Here is a 20,884-nt window from a genome sequence, read left to right as displayed (position 1 = left end):
CTGACACCCCCTGACACTGCCGGGGCTCGCCGAGGGGCCGGTGTTTGTGTCAGTGTGTGGAACACATTGTTTCCCGAAAGGGAGGAGAATCGGCCCTTTATTGACTGGGGGCACTGGGCAGCCCGGTCACCGAGCTGCGGGAGCTGGGGCTTGTTGATACAGGCGGCTTTGCAGCAGGAGCCTTTGTGGGGCTTATCTTTGCCTTTAGCCTGTGTTTTCTGTTGGGGGCGAGGTGGGGCTGGGCTCTCCCAACCCCGCTGCTTTTTGTAACCTGAAAGCACAGGGGTGGAAGCAGAGGGATCCCAAGCTTTGGGATCTCCACGAGCCCCCCTCGCTGAGCTGTATAGCATAGCTCTTATATAGGGCTGCCATCTGCCCTGCAGCAGCCAGTCCTAGCTCAGCGGGCTCTGCGGTCGATTTGCAAACCACCAGTGGTCCGTCCTGCTCCAGCAGGCAGTGCAGGCTGCTTTGGGGATTGCTCTACACCCACACAAAAGGGCTGCTGCTCGGGGGCTGGCACTGGCGATCCTTTCTTCATCATATAACCCCGTGTCCCAGCCCTGTGCCATATTGCATGGGGGAGCCGGCTGGTGTAGTTGCTGGAGCCCAGACACTGCACACGCGGTGCCCCTGTAGGGACACAGGACAAACCATGGGAATGCTATGGAGGAGAGAACTGTTGGCACTGAATTCACTCAGAATTGAGAAAAATCAGGCTTTTGGTTTGGGCGTTTAGCGCTCCCCCAGCAGCAGTGCAGGTGTGTAACCCAGGAGGAGTTCTCCTGTTGGTGTCAGGGCAGCGTGCACCGAGCCGTGTGTGACAAATCCATCACAGTCATCCTGCCCTGGCTTCAAGGGAGCGCTGTGCAGGGGCTCCATCATCCTAGGAGAGGCTTTGGGCTGCTGCTGGAGACATGGCTCTGCCTGACACTGGTGGAAATACAAACCTGGAGGTGAGTCGAGAGGCACAAGCCCCAGACTCTGGACCAGTGGCTTTCAGGGCAGTTCCTCCAAATCCCAAAGGGAAGAAAACTGCTTTTCTCTGCCAGAAGAGATGGAAACCAGCTAACGGTACTTACCCAGCAGCGGCACCCCCGAACCCAGCTACCCCTATCCGCTCACTCAGCTCCGGGTGCAGGCAGCCCCAGGATCAGCCCCCAGGAGCGGGTGCGCCCTGTGGGCCTGCGCCATGTTTCAGGGCAGGGTTCATCACCTGTGTCTGTGCCCAAACTCATTGCAGCTCCCTGCCTTGTCCGTGTGGCTGCTAAGGTAAAGATCCAGAGGGCCAGTGGCTCACAGATCTCCACGTGCTCTGAGGTCCTCAGCTGGGGAGGTCTGCTCTAAGTGTGTTTTTGTGTGGAGCAGAGAACACAAAAGCATGCAGACGGCTTTTACTTCTCTTTCTTATCCTGCAGCTGTGGCACAGCAAAGCAGAAGGGCAGAGCATTTTCTCATAAGGCCATGAGGAGTAGCAGTAAAACACAGGGTGCTGACCAGGATGGAAGTGTGACTTCAAACCCCAAATGAGAGAGTTTATGATCTGTAGATTTGTGTTAAGATAACCGATTCCATGCTTCACGTCGTTGGGAACCTATTAGATGAATAAGCCATCTCGCAGATACCCCAAACAATTTCATCTGGTATCGAACTTTCCATTTCCAGTTGATTTCTTACAGCTTCTACGCAAATCTGTCTGCGGGTACTGCAGAACGGGGAACAGAGCTCGGACCACAGCTGAGGAAGGTGAATAACCTGGGGCTGTGGTGCCAGCAGAGAAAAAAATGAAAGCATCCGAGGCCTGTCCAGGCTAGCTGAGAGGTGGAGGAGCAGAAAGGAAGCGTGTCCCAAGGGCTGGAAGCGTGTCCCAAGGGCTGGAAGCGTACCAGCATGCAGTGCTGCCCCCAGGGCCGCGCGCTGCAGAGTTGTTCCTCGCTCCAGGAAAGCCAGGTCGGGCCCCAGCATCTCAGCAAATTCCTTAGGTATCAAGGAAGATTTGATCCGAAGGTGCCGTCGGATTATTTCTTGGCATTGCTCTGCTCAAATTTGCTTTGTTGCCATAATAGTAAACATAAGTGCATGTGAAACGCGGGGCCGCGAGCCAGTGTAAAGGGATAAGATAATGACTGCTGCTGGAGCCTCTTCCTGTCTTTGTAGTCCGAGCAGTTATTGGAAGGCACTAATCCCTCTCTGCTGATTATTGACTTTTGAATGAATCCTCGTGCACTCCAACAGCAAAACTTGTGGGTTTTCAAGGCTCGGTAAAGCTCAATAGAACCGAGACCTTGTCATTTGTTTTCACTGTTACTATTATTTTTCTATTTCAAAGCAGAATTTTCTACTACGAATTCCCCACTGTTTGACCACAAAAGCGAGTGGGGGAAATTGTTATTTTTCATCCTGAGCCTTTTGTGCTTTTTATGTTTATAATCCACGTGAGGTGACTTGGCCGGTCATTAGCCGACTTGGTAAAGCGAGCTGCCTTTGTTGGGCGATGGCAGGGAAACAGCAAATGGCTGGTTCCACGGTAGCAATTTGCCCTCGAAATAAAGCGAGCGTTGATAAGCTGCAACCCTCAGCTATATTTGTCCTAGTAAATAAACATCACCGGGATCTGAGCACAAATACACGTTGTTTTGCCCCGTTTAGCCGTTCTGAGATCGTGTCAGGCTAACGAAGCCTCCCCACGTCAGATCCCCTCGTGGCATCGCTCGCTCGTTCTGCAGAAGGGTGGGCGCTGGAGGCATCGATGGGCACGGCAAATACCCCTGGAAAGGCATCCCAGTAGGGCAGAGCTTTTATTGGGCTTGCTTTCCAGAGGGCTTCCATCAGTGAATATTTGCCCCCATGCTGCCTTGGGACGGGAAATTGGCTCGGAGGTAACGGCAGTTCGGCAGCACAGGGCACGCAGAGGCCAGCACCCCCGCAGTGCCACGCTGCCTGTCCAGCTCGAGGACAGCGACTGATCCGTGCTGGCTTAAGCAGGCCAGACAAGGCCCCGAAGATCTCTTTCCAAGGGGAAGATTCAGTTTTCCTCCATAAAAAAAAAAGCCCGTTACCCATTTAGCACTGGGCTGTTTGGCTCGCAAGTGAAACTCCCTGGTTGAACCTCCTGTCGTGGTTCTGCTCGAGTGGGCAGCCGAGCTCCACCACAGCCGCTCTCTCACTCCCCTCCTCTAAGAGGAATGGGGAGAAAATATGTGAAAGGGGCTCAAGGATTGAGATAAGGACGAGAAAATCACGCAATAATTAGTGTAACGGGCAAACCAGACTCAGCATAAGAAGACAGATAGTAAGATTTATTGCTCATTACTAACAAGCTAGAGAAGTGAGAAACAAAGGAAAGAAACCAAAAGCACCTCCCCCCCCATCCACCCTCTTCCACCTCCTCCCCCCGAGCGGCGCAGGGGAACGGGGAAATGGGGGTTATGGTCAGTCTACAGCACTTCTTCTCTGCCGCTCCTTCTCGGTCACTCTCGTCCCCTGTGCTGTGGGGTCCCACCCACGGGATGCAGTCCTTGACGAACTGATCTGGCGTGGGCTTCCCACAGGCAGCAGCTCTTCCAGAGCTGCTCCAGATATGGGTCCGTACCACGGGGTCCATCCCTCAGGAGAAAACTGCTCCAACCTGGCTCCCCTACGGGCAGCAGCTCCTGCCAGATCACCTGCTCCTGCGTGGTCTCCTCTCCACGGGCTACAGGTCCAGCCCGGAATCTGCTCCGGCAGGGGTCTTCCACAGGCGGCAGCCTCCGTCGGTGCAGGGCCACCTGCTCCACCGTGGTCTCCTCCACGGGCTGCAGCGTGGAACCCTGCTCCACCGTGGTACTCCATGGGCTGCAGGGGGACATCCTGCTTCACCATGGTCCTCACCACAGGCCACAGGGGACTTCTGCTCCGGCGCCTGGAGCACCTCTCCCCCTCCTTCTACACTGACCTTGGCACCTGCAAGGCTGTTTCTCACTCCCTTGACTCTCCCGGCTGCTGTGTGGCGCAGCAGTTTTTTCCCTGTCTTAAATATGCTCTCACAGAGGCGCAAAACAACATCGCTTATTGGCTCAGATTTGGAAAACAATGAGGCCCTTCCCAAACATGGGGCAGCTTCTAGATCTTTCTCACAGAAACCACCCCTATGGCCCCCTGCTACCAAAGCCTTGCCACGTAAACCCACTACACCTCCCAAAAGCAGGATTGCGCTCCTGCCCTGACAGCCAGCAGGACCCAAAATAAAAGCAGACAGCAGCAGGAGACGATGCAAAACACGGTGGTGACATTTGTTCCACTCGGAGCAGCGGAGACGCCGCTACGTCGGGCTGGAGGAGCAGAGCACACAGCACGAGGTGACGCGGTCAGTGCAGCACGTAGACATCCCGGGTCAGCCCCGAGCTGCAGGGGCAGCGAGCTCTGCAGCGAGGCGAATCCCTGCGGAAACAGGTGATGGAGGGACCCCGTCCTTCACAGAGAACCATCCTGTGGAAGTCAGGAAGGGAGCAGGAGCTGTTCCTGTGATTAAATCAGGGTTTTGCTGGAGCACACGCAAGCTGTAAGTCGATCAAGATCCCATCGTGCCAGGAACTGTACATCCAGCACAGAAAGCTGGTCCCTGCTGCACAGAAGCATATGTTCTGGCTGATGCTCTCCTCTCCTTTCAAACCTCCGGATTAATCAAATCATGCCGTGAGCAGAGGGAGCAATGAATTCCAGCTCCAGGTAGCATTTTCTCAGGAGCAAGCCCTGATCTGGCTTTGCTGGTGTGTGAGGAGGGTTTCTGTCCTCTGCCTTCTGCTTCCGTGGCACTGCCAGGAGCTCAGTGCCTTCAAAGCTGCAACAAAATTGGCCAAGAAACTGAAATACTTCTGAGAGAGGGGCAGCAGGACCCCACTTACTGACCGTGCTTATTAACCAGCTTCAGGAGAATAACGCTGATGAGCAGCCACTTCTTAATTGCCTGCTGCAGCACAGCTGGAGGAGTGGGGAACACGAGCCGAGGCTCCAGCCTCGCAGCCCCCTCCTTGGTGCTTCCCCCTCCGTTTGCTCTGAAAAACAACCAAAAAAGATGCGATCCCCGGTGCACACACCTCCTGGCGGAGGTAATAAAGTGCAGGTTTTTAGCAGGGCTGCAGGATGTTATTCTCCGATTCAGGCCAAATCCAGAAGTGATTCTGGAGACGGCGGAGACGCGTGTCAGAAGGAAATTGGTCAGAAAATGGATGGCGGGTGGGCGGGAATAGCACGGCGCAGCGCGACTCGCAACACTTCGGCACTCAGTGGGAGAGCAAAATTGGTTTAAGTGAGAATAACTTACAGGGATTTGGGGCGGGGGCGGATGGAGAAGTACAAACTCTGCAAACGGCCTTTTTCTTAGAGGGAAAGGAAAAAGTGGGAGCGGGGCTGGTTGTAGGAGGGGCGTAGCAGCCCTCCAGGCCCCTGTTCTCAGGGTTTGCCCGGGGAGGTGCAGAGCTGTGCCAGCCTCGCCGTGGGCTCCGTCCTCCCGCTCAGCTTCTTCCAGCTGCCAGCGCTGCGAGCCCCGACAGCCCCAGTTGGGCGCACGAGCATCCCTTCGGAGCTCCTCAAGGTAAACCAGAGCCACCGAGGAGCTCTGCCAGCCCCCTCGATGGCCGCTCTGTGTTTCCTGAGACAGGGCCTAGCGTTCAGTGCCTACTGCTTTGTAGTAAAGGGGAAAAAATGCTGTAGTAACAAAAAACTGCGGAGCTTAGCTTTTGCGTGGATGTCTTATTAGGTCAGAGCTGAGCCACGCTTTGATTTGTATTCCCCGTGATTGTACACAGGCACTAATTGGCCAAAGAAGCAAGGGATCTTTGTTGCTTTTGTAGTTTAATGAGGAGAAATATTGTGTAATGTGATGATTACTTTCTAATCAAAAACCAGAGTAACAGAGCGGGAAAGAAAACCCGTGACTGACTGAAGACTGGATTTTAATTAGTATGTCCTTACGTTACTCACTTGCTCTGATCTATAACCAGTTGTTAGCCCTACATATGCCCCAACGTTATATAAACATCACTTAAATTAGTGTTTAACACTACATTTTGTTTCCTGTTGTCTAAATATTTCCCTTAATAGGCTAAGCATTTTGTCCTGGCTGTACCTGTACTCATATCTAAGCCTCCAGGACTGCTCAGGGACTAAAATGAGGCGTTGATGTTTGTAGGACTGGGGTCTTCCATGCTTGAATACCAGCAAACCACTGCTTAGGTGTGCGAAGGGAAATGCATTTGGAGGAGAGCCCTGCGCCGGGGCTGGCTCTGGAAGGTGAGGCAGGGACGTTTGGTGGAGGCAGCCCCTGTCCTGCCACCGGTGCCATTCCTGCAGCACACTGGGGCCATGCCAGTAGCCAAGGGCAGGGTGTTTCGTTTCACGTATTTGAAACAAATCAGGAGCAGTAAAACTCCAGTGATCTCTGCGGCATTTGGAAGTACAGGTTGGTGCCTCCCTGGGCTGGAAGGACTCTTTGTCACGGCCACTTATTTTCTCGGGAAATATCCAGCATGGCTCGTTGCTACCTTTGGGTCTTGGAGGAAATGAATCTGATTCACTGAGCTTGCTCACTGCGTAGTGCTGCGGAGCTGGGGCTGGCTTGGGAGCCCCTTAGCTGATTGCCTGCTGGGTTTTAAGTACCAAAAAAACACAACAGTCCTGCTTCGAAGCATAATCTAAGCATTTATTATTTGAAAAGAAGAAGCAATGTTGGTCATCTTTAAAGCAGTCGTAAGGTATTATGCATCTCAGTTTGACAACCAAACTCTTGGAGCAGTCAGTGAATGTAACTGGACCTTTGCTTTAGCAAATAATTGTGTATATTAATCAATTTGAGCTTGGTGATTCGATTCTTTGAAAAAATAAGTAGTAGTGATAGGATTCTGTGGCTCTACTGTCGTAATTTCAGTGCCTGCTGTGCTCAGGTTTCCCATACCTGCCCTTGCAGCTCTCGTGATGCCTTCTGGATTTGCCTTAAAGCCCCTTAAGTCAAGGGAGTTTGAGAAACCTCAGTTTGGGGGAAAATAATCTCCTCCTCTAGAGTAGCCCAGAAGTTGAAGGTGGATCCATAAACCTTAAAAATCCAATTATAACTAGAAAGAAGCTTGTGTGATCATTATGCTTTAAAAAAACAGACTAATAGTGCATTTCTTATATGCTTCAGAGTATAAATTTCGTTCCTGACATCTTCTTGAGCACATGAATATCTGCAAAAACATCTAATAATCAATATTCTTTTTTTTTTTTGCCAACTTTTGTACGTAGCCTTGCCAGTGATGGTGGCTGCATGGTCATTTTGTGTCTCGTCCCTCCCTGGTAAGCCTTTTACCTTTACCTGGCACCGGTCCTGGGGAAAAGGGCTTTTTGGTAACCCTGCTGAAGGAGGAGACCCCTCCTGCCTCTTTTCTGCCTTGGTCTGCAGGAGGCAAAATTTCCTTTTTGGTCCTAAAGCGGAGCCGAGCAGAGCTGCACGCCGCCACTGGCACGCAGCCGTTGCATAAGCGTGCGCCATTTGTAGACAGGCATTGCTTCAAATTGCTCTTTCTGAGGATGATTTCTTCCCCGTAGCCTCTAAATCGCTGAAGTAGGAGGAGTGCCTGCCAAAAAAAAAAAGTGTTTTAAAGAAGAAGGGAGGGGAAGGGGAAGGCACATCACCCCCTTTGCTGGTGCTGCATATGGAGCCTGCCTTGGGAGAGGCAGAGCCGGGCACGGTGCTGCTTACGCTCGCAGAAAGGGGCGCCCTGGCCCCCCGCGCTCCCAGCAACAACACACCATTTTCCTCGTAAAATCACAGAAGTGTTAATTACCCAGCTCCAGTAATAGCACCAGCTAGTTACTGAGGCTTGCTGCTTTCCCGAAAGAGCGGGGTCTGGATCCCCGGTGGAACCATTCAGCCCCGGCTCTGACAATGCCGCTGTGCTGCGGGGCTTGCAGAGCGCCAACAAAGATTTCTTCTCAGCCCTGGAGCCGCCTCCCGCCATGGTACAGCCCTGACAAAGGCGAGAAGGAAACAGAGTCAATTGCCACCACACATTGCTTGCTCTGTACTCTATTCCTTTCTCTTCATTCCTCAGAGAGCTTCACGCAGAGAGAGGAGCGGCGTTGCCTGCGTTTTGCAGCCCGGCGGGGGAAAGGGACTGGTGCAGACTTTGGTGGCTGAGGGCGGTCAGAGCAAGGAGCAGGAGCACTGCCCAAGCCCTCGTTTCCTGGAAAACCCACACGTTCACCCACCTGTAGTGAAAGCCACGGCATTTCCATGCGCTTAAACTCCGAGTTAGAGCAGAGGGGGAAATACAGAGGGTGATGCAAAATTTTACACCCCTATTTTTGTATCCTCCTCGCCTCTACGTTCTTCCTCCTCCGCTGCATCGCTTACGTTGGGGACTGGCTGCACGCATGCTAATGCAGCGTCCTTTGGGCTCCATGCATATTCATGCGGACCAGGCTCCAGTTTCACTTCACGTAGGCTTTTCTCCAAGCAATTTTTGCTGTTGTTGTTGTCGCAAAACATTTTAATTAATAGGGAATTTTAATTAATTGTAACCCCACTGAAAATGCCGACACAACAGCACTAATAAAAGGAGACAGTTGCTCAGGTCAGAGCCGCGCAGCTTCACTTAGCCGTGCTCTGCAGTCCCGCAGTGCGATTACAGGCACGGGGAAAATCCCAAATTGTGTGGGGCACCTGGACGTCACAGAGGAAGGTGGGGTGTGGGCAGGTCAGGACGCCTGCTTTGAAGCTCTCCAGGTGCTCCAAGCCAGCAGTTTCTCCAAAGCACTCTGAATATGCCCTTTGTGTTCAGGAAGCCAATCATGGGGTCATTTCTGGATTAATTTCCCTTGCAGTGACCGAATGAGCAGCGCTGCATATTCCTTTGGCTAAGCCCCCTCGCAGGGACACTTGGCACATGGCTGAGAGATCCCCTCTTTGCTCAGCATCTCGGGAAAAGGAAACATCTCCTCCTGGCCTCTGTCCTGGTCGTTTGGCCCCAGTGCTCAGGAAATTGGGGCTCCTTTGGTGGTGAGTTGAGGCTTGTCTGGCTGGTGGCAGAGGGCCTGGAGCAGCTCTCAGCACACACTGATAACGTTCTGAGTCTGATATTAATCTTCTGCTCTCTTAAAATGCGTTTGTGCTTTGGTGTACAGGCTGGACAGCCCCCCAGCACAGCGTGAAGAACAGATTCTGGAAGTATGTGAAAGCTTCATTTATTTAAACACCTCAATATTTAGAACCTGTTCATATCACTGGCATAATTCCTCACTAGCCCTGCAGTAAAAGGTTGCAGAAGGGTTTACACCTTGCAGACCTGCCGTGAGTGGTGTTTACAGCCTGGTGGCTGGTGAGAGCTTAAGAGAAGCAAACAGGATTTCATCCTGGTGAGTTTGCAGCTGTACCCCTTATCTTTCTGGAGAGTCAGATTGTTTTTATGGGCTGGATGGATTTTTTTGTCATAAAACACCCGGCGCAGCGCGCTGGGACCTGCTGCAGAGCAAGCACACCTGCAGGGGAGGCCTCGCTGTGCTTCCCATTGCTCTCTCTGGATCAAAGCCACCTTCTCCGTTCCCACTGCACCACTGGGACCCTGCCCCAGGCGGTTTCTTCTCCCTCTTACCCACCGAACTCCTCAGAGCACCACCGGCCTCAGCAGCGCTGCGTGGCAGGGCGAAGTCAAGGAGAGCCACGCGCTGTAGCCCGAGGCTGAAGCTTTACTCAAATTGATGAGCTCCTCGGAAGGATTGCTCTAAGTGACTCAGCTCTCAATCTGGTTAGCCCAACTTCATGGACTGCAGCAGACATTTACCCTGAGTAACTCCTCGTCCCCCAGGTTATGCCTGGAAAGCGGCGCTGCCTGTGCGCAGGAGTGCCCTGCGTGCCGGTACTGTCCCCGCTCTGCCCTTGCATTTTTGTATTTGCCCATGGTGACTTCTCCTCTTTCTCTTCTTCCATGTCATCTCCACTCAGTTTCTCTTCTTAGTACGTTCTTAATCTTTTTGTTTGTTTGTTTGTTTTGGGGGGGTTCTTTTTGTAAACAAGTGCTTTTGTTTTTTGTTTTTCTCTACACCGAACTATTTTCTTCCTCTAAAAAGTACCTCTAAAAGTAAATGGAAATTGTCCCAGACGTTTGGGGCTTTCAGTATTTTTCCTCATTAACAGCTTCTTTCCCTTCTCTCCTCCTTCCTGTGTCCTTTAGTCCCCGCTTTTCCTCCTGTCTGCAGCTCTTACAGCTCCCCCGTCCCCTCCCGGCCGGCGTGCACATCCCGCTTGCTTTCCAAATGTTGACAAGAATGTTTTGGAGGACGAGTGACTGACAGACAAACACCAGCCTCAAATACTCCGAATGCTCAGTCACTAATAGCTTTATTCCTGTCTGCACCGTAAGCAAAGTAACCCCTGGAAGGGATAGGCCATATTTTTAGCCAACCTTAAACTCAGCTTCTAAAAAACGGGTTTGTGCTCAGCTGTCTGTCTCACTCCTTGGACTGGCTGTCCCAAAACAGATATTTAGGGGAGTGCTTTCTGCTTTGTCGGGATGCCTGAATAAACTCTTGAGGGCGAGTTTCTTGCAGACACCTGGCAGTGCTGCACAGGACAGGGGAAGGCAGGAGGCACTCTCCTGGAGCTTTGCATTATGTCTGTCCCCATGCCTTGCACAGCACCAGGAACCAAACGGTGAAATTCAGACCACACCAAAAATAACAACAGGGTACAGACAGCCGGGACCTGTCCAACGGTTCCAGTCACCGCCCAATTCTGGTCTTGATTACTCCAATATATCTCGAAGGAGATAAAATTTAGAACAGCTTAGGGAAGATAAATAAGGATGTTTCAGCTCTGTGCTGGCCTCGGATGTGCGTGACCTTGCCTTCCTCCTCTCCTATTGGTCTCAGGACAAGCCAGATTAAGGGGTGATCTCTTTCAAACAGTCTTCAGTTTGTTAAGCTGGTAAACAACGGCAAGGCAGGAAACCATGGCAAGATGGATAAAGCTTAGAAATCCCAGCTGGGATTTCCCTCCCATGTGCCTGTAGGGAGCGGGTGTCCTTAGCAGGGCCGATGCCTTGCGCGGCGCTCCTCTCCCTCTTCTCTCTTCCAGCCTGGCAGCTCCAGTCCCAAACCACTCACCAAAAAAAACACAACCTCCAGACACAGCCTCACTCCCCTGCCGCCACTTTGTCACCCCTCCAAGGTGACAGCGCCCCAGTTGCACCTTCCTGCAGCTCTCGGTGTCATCACAGCCTTCTCTCGGCGCAGGGTGGAGGTTCGCTGCTCTTCGAGGCTGGAAAGAGGCTGGGGATTTTCGGGGCCGAGGGGCTGAGTTGCTGCTTGGTTGGGATTTTTTCTCCCTTTCTCCTGCACTGGCAGTGGTCCAGCACTGGTCCCTGTGCTGGGCAGGATTCTCATTCACTGGGGCAGCGGGATAAGAAGAGCTGGATAAGATGTGGCTCCAAAATACTGGGGAGGAGCTGCAAGGGCTGAGAAATTCAGCAACAGAATCAGTTCTGCTGCGACAGCCCACGAAAACCAGTGAGCGAAAGTTGGGAACCAGCTATCAAGGTGCTGCGTTCAGGGAGAAGTTAGGCTGTCCCGGAGCTGCAGCTGTGCTGTGGGGGCATAACTCAAGGTAAGGCAGGTTCTTGTTGGGACAGGGACGCTCTGCACCAGCCAGGTGTCCCGCAGGAAACAACCCCAGTGTTTGGAGCCCCAGCCCCAGAACTAAGTGAATATAGCAGAGGAAATGCAAGGCACAGGAGCTGTGCAGTCCCTCCCTGGGAAATACCTTCTCCGTGCAGCAGAAGAGCAGCATCCTTCCCCCCGAGCTCAAAGATGCTTCGGTTGCACTTCCACCCCGGGGAGGATGGCAAACTGCCTCGATCGGTTGCACGCAAACTGCTGGGAAAGGTTTTTCTTTCCAAAGCGAGCGGCAGCTTTTCTGCTACCCCAGCTTTTTCTGTTCCTTTGGCAGTTCCAGCTGTATACGGAAAATCCAGACCAGCTGCAGACTCTGAGACATTGTTTCAGGACAGGACCTGTCAGGAGGAATGAGGCAGCTGACGGCGACTTGCTGGTGCTGTGACTGTCACATGTGCAGGAGGGGCTGTGTTTGCCTGTGTGCTCTGTCCTTTCTGCGTCTGCAAGAAGCAGGAGCCAGAGCAGCGCTGCCCTGTGCTCAGCATCGCGTGCACCAATAACAGCACGGTCACACACCCTGAGTTTAGGGGCAGGGACGATGATCTTCATGAGGGAAGAGGCTGAGCATGCTGGGGACAATGCTGCTACCCACACAAGCAGAAGAGTGACGGTCCTCAGCAAGTTCCTCCTGCAAGCTTGTGTTTGGTTGTGGTGGTTCCAGGTTTTGGTACGCTCCTGTCTCATGGGAACCCGTCCCGTTTGCAGCACCCGCAGGGGGATGGGACCCACTGCCCAGGCCTTTAAAGAAAAGCAAATCAGAAGATGGTGGGGCCAACTTCTCTGCTACAGCTTGGCTGACATCCCTGCTGCAGTCTTGCAGCCAAATTCTCGGCTGAAAGGACCAGATTAACAAATGCACCGAACCAGGTCTTTACGAGGGTGAGAGTTAGCAGGAGTCCTTGGAAGCCAAGTGCTGGAAGTTTACCCCAGTGGAGAATTTTGCCACAGTGGATTTTTACTTGCCACAGGAATTATTTAATTTCCCTGACCACTCTCTGGTCTTCGCCCCCACTCTGCGTGTATTCCCCATCTGTTCTCTCCCCCTATTGTTTTCCCGAGTGTTTTCTAAGCCTGCTGCAAATCCAACAACACTCAAGTTCTCGTTGAACTCCTGAACCTACCCTGGTGGAGTGGGTGCTAAATCGGGCAGGACAAGTCAAGCCAGCTCAAATTCTGATGACAGCAATTGCGCTTTTGGAAAATAATCGCCAAACACGCTGCCTTTCGACAAAGCTCAGCTGAGGGAGAGAGCCCGCTCGCGTTCTGCGCCTCTGGCCTGCAGAGCGCCAGTGTTCAAGTAGGACATTTTAATAACATCCTTCATGGACAAGTGTTTTGCTTGGAACCCTTTTTTCCTCCCTCCACTCAGACAATTGTCAGCGAAGGGACTCGCCGGGAACAAAATGGAATTAAATCTATTCAGAAAATTAGAACGTTCTGCATTTCTTTCTCTCTGTGCTGGATTCATTACTAGCGGGGCTATAATCTGCGTTTTTTTGCCTGAAGCACACTCCCACTCTTACCTCTTAACAGCAGTGCTGCTATTCTCACAGATAAACAGGTCCTCCCTGAATGGATTGTAGCTCTCAGCCAAAGGCAGCCTGATGACAAGGGAAAAACAAACAAATGCATTCCCGGGGCCTGATCCGACTCCTGGGGAAGAGAAGGAAACCCTCGTGGGTTTCAGGAGGGTTGAAATCCGGGCTGTCACGGGCTCTCTGCCTCGCAGCAACACATCCAGAGGAGCCCAGCCCTGGGTGATGGAGCAGAGCCTCCCGCTCCTCCCAGGCTCTTCCTCTGTTCCTTTTGGGACCTGGCTTCTCCTACAGCCTCTTTCTTGATGAAACCCAGAAGGACACACATTCATTGTTTCAACCCATAGCTATTCCAAGCGGGTTTGTTCCCATCCATCTAATTCTCGTGGGCCCTGGGGGCATGACAGAGTTTTACCTGTCTGAGTGCTGGCTGCCAAGGCTGTGCCAATATCGCTATTTCTGGCCCCCGTTACTTCGTGCCCTCAGCACATCTGGGTTCGTTTTGACTCAGCCACGTTTGCTTTCCACGTGCCGCGATCCCTTCTGCTGCAGCAGCTCTGCAGGGGGTTAGGAAACAATCCTGGGGCTGTGCACCACGAGCCCTGGTTCGGAGGGCCCTGGCTGCCCCCGGTACCTGTGTGACCACCACTAGAACCGCCGCGTCTTCCCATCCTAACTGCCCCGACAGCTTGCTCCTGGTTACATCCCCCACTCGCTTCTTGCATGCCTCTACAGCCCAGACCAGTGCTTTCGGTGACAGCAGGCTCACCGTTGCTTTAAGTTAGAGGACTTTTATCAGCCACCATTCCCGTAATTTACTGGGGTTTGGAGTGGTAATGAGGATTTGGGTATGCAAAGAAACCCCAATGTACACAGGGAAATGAACTGAAGGGAGTGCAACCCCGAGCCTTGGGCACTAGTGACTAGGAGCAGGAGAGACAAAAGCCACACGTAGCCATGCTGGGCTGGCAAATGCCATTTATCTGATTTGGTTAAATGCCTGGGAACAGAAAGCTTTTCTTCCTTTTTGTTGCCGTGGCAGTGCACGGTGCTCACCCGGCTTGGGCGAGGAGCTCTGCTGGCTGCCCCGCCGCAGGAAGCCCAGGAGCCACGGGCAAGAGTCCAGCGCTGCACCGCACAAACCCAAAAACCCGAGAGCTCTTCTGGGCCCGACTGTGCCCACAGAGCCACACAGGAAAGCCACGGGAGCGGGGAGGAGTTCTCCAAGATCTTTTGGGATAAAAAGCATGAAATGCTTCCTTGCCGGGGACAGTTTCCAGCACCAAGCAGCGACTGTGGTGGCAAATGATCCCGCGAGGACGTGTGCCTGCTTGCTGTGCGCGTGCAAGGGGGGAGAAGCGTGGTGATCTGCGACCCGACGTCCTCGCCGTCACAGCATTCTTGGCACTCAGTTAGCGCTCCCGTCTATAATTTCGGAAGCCTCATTCTGCAGGGGGAAAAAATGCACCAGGCCTATTATTTCTGCTGGCAGCGCTGGCCCTAAAAATAGCCGCTTGAATGACATTAAGGAAGCTGCATTTGAGTTCGTCAATAGATAAATCGTGAGTGGACAGCAGGAAATATTTCTAATGATGAGATGTGTTGCTCTGGCTCACTGTTCCTGGAGAAGAGGTGAAAGCCTCGCTGCCCGGGAGCTTTCAATGCAGGCTTTAGGAATAAAGAGAAAGGAACGGCCCTGATACTGAGAGCATTTTGGGATGAGTTTCAACATGCACCACCTCACCAAAGTCCCTGAGAGGCCAGGACACCAGGGGAATAGCAGCTGCTCCCCAGCCACACCTGGGCTCCCTGGAGAACACTTTCCCCTCCGCGCTCCATCCATCTCCTTCCCTTCTTCCCCATTCCCTTGCCCCTTTCTCAGGCTCTTGCTCAGACACCAGCAGGGAACAGAGCACCAGGGACAAAAGTGTGCAGCCCTCCAGCCTTCTCCCAGGGCCGTGGCCGTCCTGCATGTGCAGGGAGCAGCCGGGCTTCCAGCCTGTGTGGCCGAGCAGCATTTCGCGTGAGTTATTGCATTTAACCCAATCGATTGATTGGTTAATGAGCCACTTGTTTGCCTCGGGTTACTCAGCAGTATTGCCTCTGCTTATAGATTAGGGGCTGCTTTTTGTCACACGTTTCCCCGTATCCCGTTGGCTGTAAATCTATCCTATAGATATTAGGAATTTACAATCAGCGCCGTTTAAAGGGGATGCTGGCAGCGCTATTAAATACTAAATCAGAGCTCCCTTCTCTGTTTCCAAAGCCCAGATATTCTTGGCATTTGTTGGCTTCCCCTCCCCGCTGTGGCCCAGCAGCTCACCTCACCAGACCCTGTGGCCACACAGGCTGTCAGGGGCTGGAAGGGGCCCTGAGAGATCGTCTGAAGATCACTGAAAGATCATCCCAGCTGCGGGCTGCTCATGGGGATGCAGGTGAAGGAGGGACGTGGGGCAGCAAGACACGCACAGACACCACCTGCCAGGGCTCAGGTTGAGCTGTGAGGGAAACAAGGTGATCTGCAATTGTTTGTGCTGCCCTCTCAAATGCGATAGAGGCTTCTGCAGCATGCGTGGTCACAAGGAAGCGAGCAGAGACCTCCTCATGCTCATCACAGCCCCGTTTCCCCAGGCAGGGCAAAGAGCTCACGGAGAGCTCTCGGCCCTGGCTGAACCCGGCTCCTCGTGCTGGGCAGCAGCCAGGGAGGAAGGGGAAGGTTTGTGCTGTCGGAAACCTCAAATGCTTTGAGGTCTCCGAAGTTTCCTAGATGCTTTCTGGAAAAATAAAAGCTTCCCCCCTCCAAAAGTTGCATCATCCAAATGCCAGCAGCGCACCGACTACGTGGGTGGGAAGAGCGAGTCGGAGTAGTGTAAGCTAATTAAACATCAGCCTCTGCGAATCCAATCAAAGCTCTCCATACGGCAGGAATGTTTTACACCAGGGATGGTTAAATAATGCTAGGGGTGCGCCTGAACTCCGACTCTCAGATGCGGAGTGGATTTATTACAAGGCAGATTTACGGAATCTCGCCAGACGCTTTGGAAGGAGCTGCGGGCACTTTGCGCTGCGTCCCGCTCGCCAGTACTGCCAGGGAAGATGCACGGGCATTTGCGACTGAAATCAGTAAGGGATTTTGCAGTTGGAGATAAGGACAAGGGGGATGACAAGGATCGATGAGAGTGGGAGGAGGAATGCACTGATTTTTGGAGGTGTTTGTCACCGTGCTCACTTCCCAGCACAATGGCAAATCCATTCACCCATGGATTTGTGTGTGGGGCCGCCCTCCATTACAGCTGTGTCCGCCTCGGAAGCTGGTGGTGGCTTCCTGAGCCAGAAGTGGTACGTACACCCGCTGAGAGCTGCTTGTACCGTGCCATTCGCTGCTTCTGCCTGGGTCTGGCGGCCACCACGCAGCGAAATGGGGTGGAGGAAGAGGTGCCAAGCGGGCTTTCTGGTGGCTGGCCCGAGGGGCTCACTTCCCAGCAGTCTCCGGGTTATTTCTTGGTAGAGCAGAGCTCCTGGGACTCCCATTAACAGAACCGGGGCCTGGCGAGGAGAACTTAAGTGCAGGTCTGGCTCTGCACCAGGCTTTCAGATGCAGGAGAGTCTGGCCAGGGTACCCCAGGCACTCTGTTCTCGATCCCTCTCCTCCGCTGGCAGGAGCTGCCGTGCCAGGAGCCACACGGGGAGCTGGTGAGGCTGATGTGGCCACCGAAGGACACCACCGAGCTGCTCTGAACCCAATGCAGGGCCACACGTGGCCTGAGGAGCGATGTTCTCACAGCCATCCGCACCGGGGCACGCACCTCCTCCTGGCTGCACCTCCTGCTCCATGACGTGGCAGCCGCAGCAGCCTGGGGAGAGGAGAGGAGGCAGAGGAGAGGGAAAAGAGGTGGAGGAGAGGGAGAGGAGGCAGAAGAGAAAAGGAGGAGGTGAAGGAGAGGATGAGGAGGTGGAGGGGAAGGAGAGGAGCCTCTGCACGCAGCAAGTCCCAGGAGCAGAGCCCTTGGTGCCAGGACATGCCGCAAGGCACTGAGGATGCCCCAGGTCTTCCAGTGCTTTCTCAAACCGTAGCAGTTGGGATACCTTGGCTCAAAGGATGGGGAAACCTTGGGGAAAGGCTGTTCCCTCTCTCGGAGCTGTGGCAGGGGAGATGTGGAGCAGAGGCAGGGCCCCTCGCTGGGTGTGTGTGCAGAGTTGGACCAGTCCAGGGCTTGTCCCCCCCCGGTGTTTTCTAAGCCTCAGCTGCAGGTGAGAAGTAAAAGGTTGATGCTGTTTGACTACTTGCGGCCGGTGTCAGGGAAAGGCTGTGCTTTTGTCTTCCCTACGGATGACCTGTGCACCGAGTATAGGTGTAGAAAGTTCGGATTTAAATACCTCCAAACACATGGCATTAATTCCGAGCGCAGCATAACCTCCTTCCTGCTGTGGGACCGTACTAACCATGTGGGTGGCATCCTCAAATGCCAAATCTGCCACGTTTTGGCTCAAACTCATCAGCTTGGGAAGTGTCAGCGCACGGAGCACAGCGAGCAGCGGCTCCAGAGGACGGGGCATCCCCCGTGTCCTTATCTCCACAGCAGAAACTGCACCCACACTGCAAGAAAAACCCCAGTTACGCAGATGAGATGCTCCTGGGGGCTCGTGGCAAGCACAGAGCTTGGAGATGGAGCCCCTGAGCTGTAATCATGCCAGGAAGGAGAGCCAGGGTGCAAGGAATGGCAGAAGCACTCCTGCCGGAATCAATTCCTTCTCAGCCCAGCTTGTTAGAGCACCAAATGCACTGAAAAACACAGATCTGCTACCAGAGCTAATCAAACCCATCAGCCAGGGCTTCAGAAAGACAGACGCTGCAAGGTTTGATATCCCGAAAAAGCAAAGCTGCTTTACAGCATGTTTTTATTTTAGCTTAGCGTTTTCATGGCAGCACATGATTCCTAAGGAGCAACAGCACGGCTACGACACGCGAATGTTTCAGCTCTGCGAGATCAGCCCTAGGCACAGGGGAAGTAGCTTTGGCTCCCAAGGGATTTTGGTAGACTGGGGGGCTTCGGAAGGCAGGGTTTGCTTCGTGAGGAGCCACGTACATCCCACCAAACCCATCACTGGTATGCGGAGAGAATCACGCACCGCTGAACTGCAGGCTCTGGGCAGCCGGGCAAAATATGAAAAAAAAAAAAAAAAAAAAAAAAAGCAATATGCTTTATTTTTGGTGTGGGATTTGGCGGTGATTGTGAGGATGGGCTCCACGGGCAGATAAAGAGGCTGAATACTTCTCCCGTTTCCTCTGTTGTCCACAGGGTGTTTGGTTATGAAGACCAAAATCTGGAAAGGGTTTGAAAGGCAAAGTCACCTTCCAGCTATCAAAACACTTCAGATGAGGCAGATGGGAAACCAAAAATATTATTTAGGTTTGGGCAGTAAAACTGACATTGAACCCATTTGCCTCATTTTTCAGGCTCTGATGATAGTTAATGACAGCTTACAGAAGTTGTAAGTGATCTAAAAAAGCCATAAAAAGCTGCTTTGTGTCCTTGTTCGGGGGATGAATTTAACAAAACCATTACGGGGCTTTAAAACACTGTTTTGACTTTCTAGAACCAGCTGCGGGATGATCCAGCTGCGCTTGGATCCCCCGTGCATCTAAGAGAACATTTAAGAGGATTAATCCCAATAATTTTAATTCAACAAAATGACCTTATGTAACACGACCAAGGAATTAATGAGAATTCGCGCATGTGGGTCATCACCGGCCCCGTGGATTTTTTTTCCCGGGGGGATCTCATTGGTCCCAGGCAGAGCATGGAGAAAGGAGACTGACAGCGTAGCCCATCGCATGGCATCAGAAACCGAGTCACTGCGAGCAGGAGCCCTCCATCCCTCGCTGCATTATTATTTGGGAGCGCACCAAGAAGATGAGTGCGGCCGTCAGCCTCCACTGGTGCTATTCGAAACCCTCCTGGCCCCGAGGCGTTTTCCCCAGAAAAATGCAATCTCATCTAATGCAAGCGCTGCTGCAGGACTCTCTGCTGCCCAGCTGCCTTTTTTTTAATCAAAAGAAAGCCTGAGCTAATGGGTTTTGACTGTGTTTCTTCGCTGGTCGCACTGAGCAGAGCAGGATGCATATTACAGCTAATTAGGTGCATGGAGGGTAGGCAGGATTTGATCTCGATATTCAAGGCCCCCGGAGAGGGCATGTTAGCAAAGTTACACAACTCCAAATTTCACTGAAACCAAACCGTGCCAGTGCCCTGACCTTACATAAAGCCCAAGCCTGCTCCCTGCCCGGGGCTGGTTGAGGACAGCCTTGCCTGCGCCCCTCCTTGCTCTTTTTCCTTCCCCTTCGGGCAGGTTTTTGGTTTGGCTTTTGGCAGCGCATGAAAGTGACTTCAGGCAGCAAGGAGGAGAGATTCGTGCTTCTCCTATGTTAGCAGATGGGTTGGATTTTCTCCTCTGACACCTCCCAGCAGCACGCACCCAACAGCGTGCTGTCAGGAAGGGGCTGAGGTTGGGCTCTGCCCTGGAGCAGTGCCGTGGTGCTGGGGACCTGTCCTCGGCGTGCACGAAGGAGCCACCTCCAGCATCGTTTGCCTTCTGGAAAGGGGCTAAAGGGGCAACACCGAATTACAGGAGGTCGAAAGAGATGCTCTGAATTTGGGGTTGGGTTCCTCCATAGCTGCTGGGGTCTTCCCCTTGGTGTCTACGGAGGAATGCTATCAGTAGGGTGAACTGTGCAAGTACAGCCAAGCTTTTTGCTGCCCCTGGGCACAAAAAAGCTTGGTGTGGGTGCTGCTTCTTCCCCAGGGTGCTTCCTTTTCCTGGCTCTGCGTTGTTAAGTGCCAAAGGGCGGCCACGTTCCTGTCAGGTCTGGCAGGAGCACTCGTGCGCCAGCTGGCTGTGCCCTGCCTGCTCAGCATTGCCTTCTGGTGAAGCAGCAGTAGTGGCGTCTTCCATTTATCATCAGCAATTCGTTGCTTTCAGGATGTAGTAGGCTATTTACACTCTTATTTTGTGTACACACACTTAAAAACAGAGCATTTCGCTGCCCTGCTTCCTGCTAGGAAATGCCAATACTGAAATAGCCTCATGGAGCAAGCCAAGGAAGGGTTGTTGGTGCATCCCAAAAGCATGGTGCAAAAAACACCACCCAGTGAAGGGCATGTGGCAGGGAACTGAGAACACGGCCCAGGAAACCCCTCAAGGTATCCCAGAGCCAAAATGAAGCATTAATGCAGACCTCAGTTAGGAAATAATCCAACGAAGAGCTGCTTCAGAAAAGCCATAGGACCTCAGGGACGCAGCACCATGTTGGCAGCGCTCATTGGCGTGTTTGTTTCTAGTTCTGGGCTGTAATAAACTGGAAATGAAGAGTATTCTGCAGGTTTAATACACCTGAAACCAAGCTGAAAGGAACGGCTTTCAGGTAGATCAGGGTCTGGCCCCTACCTGCCTGGAAGCCAGTCACTGCTAGCTCAACAGCACTTCAGCTACAGGCAAAAATAAGGCATACAAGAGTTTCTCATAACATCAATGTTAGCTTTCTGGCCAGCAGTTATGGTACAGAAGCACATGGCTAGCTTGAACTGGACCTCGTGAAGGCATTAGAGTCACTTACACACATCGATATTGGACACAAATTTTGCCTTAGAGGAGCACGAATGCTGCTG

The 20,884-nt window shown here is 52.8% G+C and overlaps 1 protein-coding gene and 1 long non-coding RNA gene across 3 annotated transcripts in view; one reads left to right on the top strand and one right to left on the bottom strand.

Moving 5' to 3' along the window:
• Positions 1–20,884, top strand: part of GNAO1 (G protein subunit alpha o1) — a 130,784-nt gene that overhangs the window by 16,339 nt on the left and 93,561 nt on the right. The gene's annotated exons all lie outside the window — the stretch shown is intronic.
• Positions 3,276–11,459, bottom strand: LOC119718144 (uncharacterized). Its single transcript, XR_005268828.2, has 3 exons — positions 8,224–11,459; positions 7,800–7,982; positions 3,276–7,589 (listed from the first exon to the last, which is right to left on the bottom strand). It is a non-coding gene; the product is annotated as an uncharacterized lncRNA (long non-coding RNA).

The sequence above is a fragment of the Anas platyrhynchos genome, chromosome 12 (genome assembly GCF_047663525.1).
Source record: "Anas platyrhynchos isolate ZD024472 breed Pekin duck chromosome 12, IASCAAS_PekinDuck_T2T, whole genome shotgun sequence".
In the NCBI taxonomy this organism is placed as follows: Eukaryota; Metazoa; Chordata; class Aves; order Anseriformes; family Anatidae; genus Anas; species Anas platyrhynchos.
This window is presented reverse-complemented; position numbering and strand designations above follow the sequence as displayed.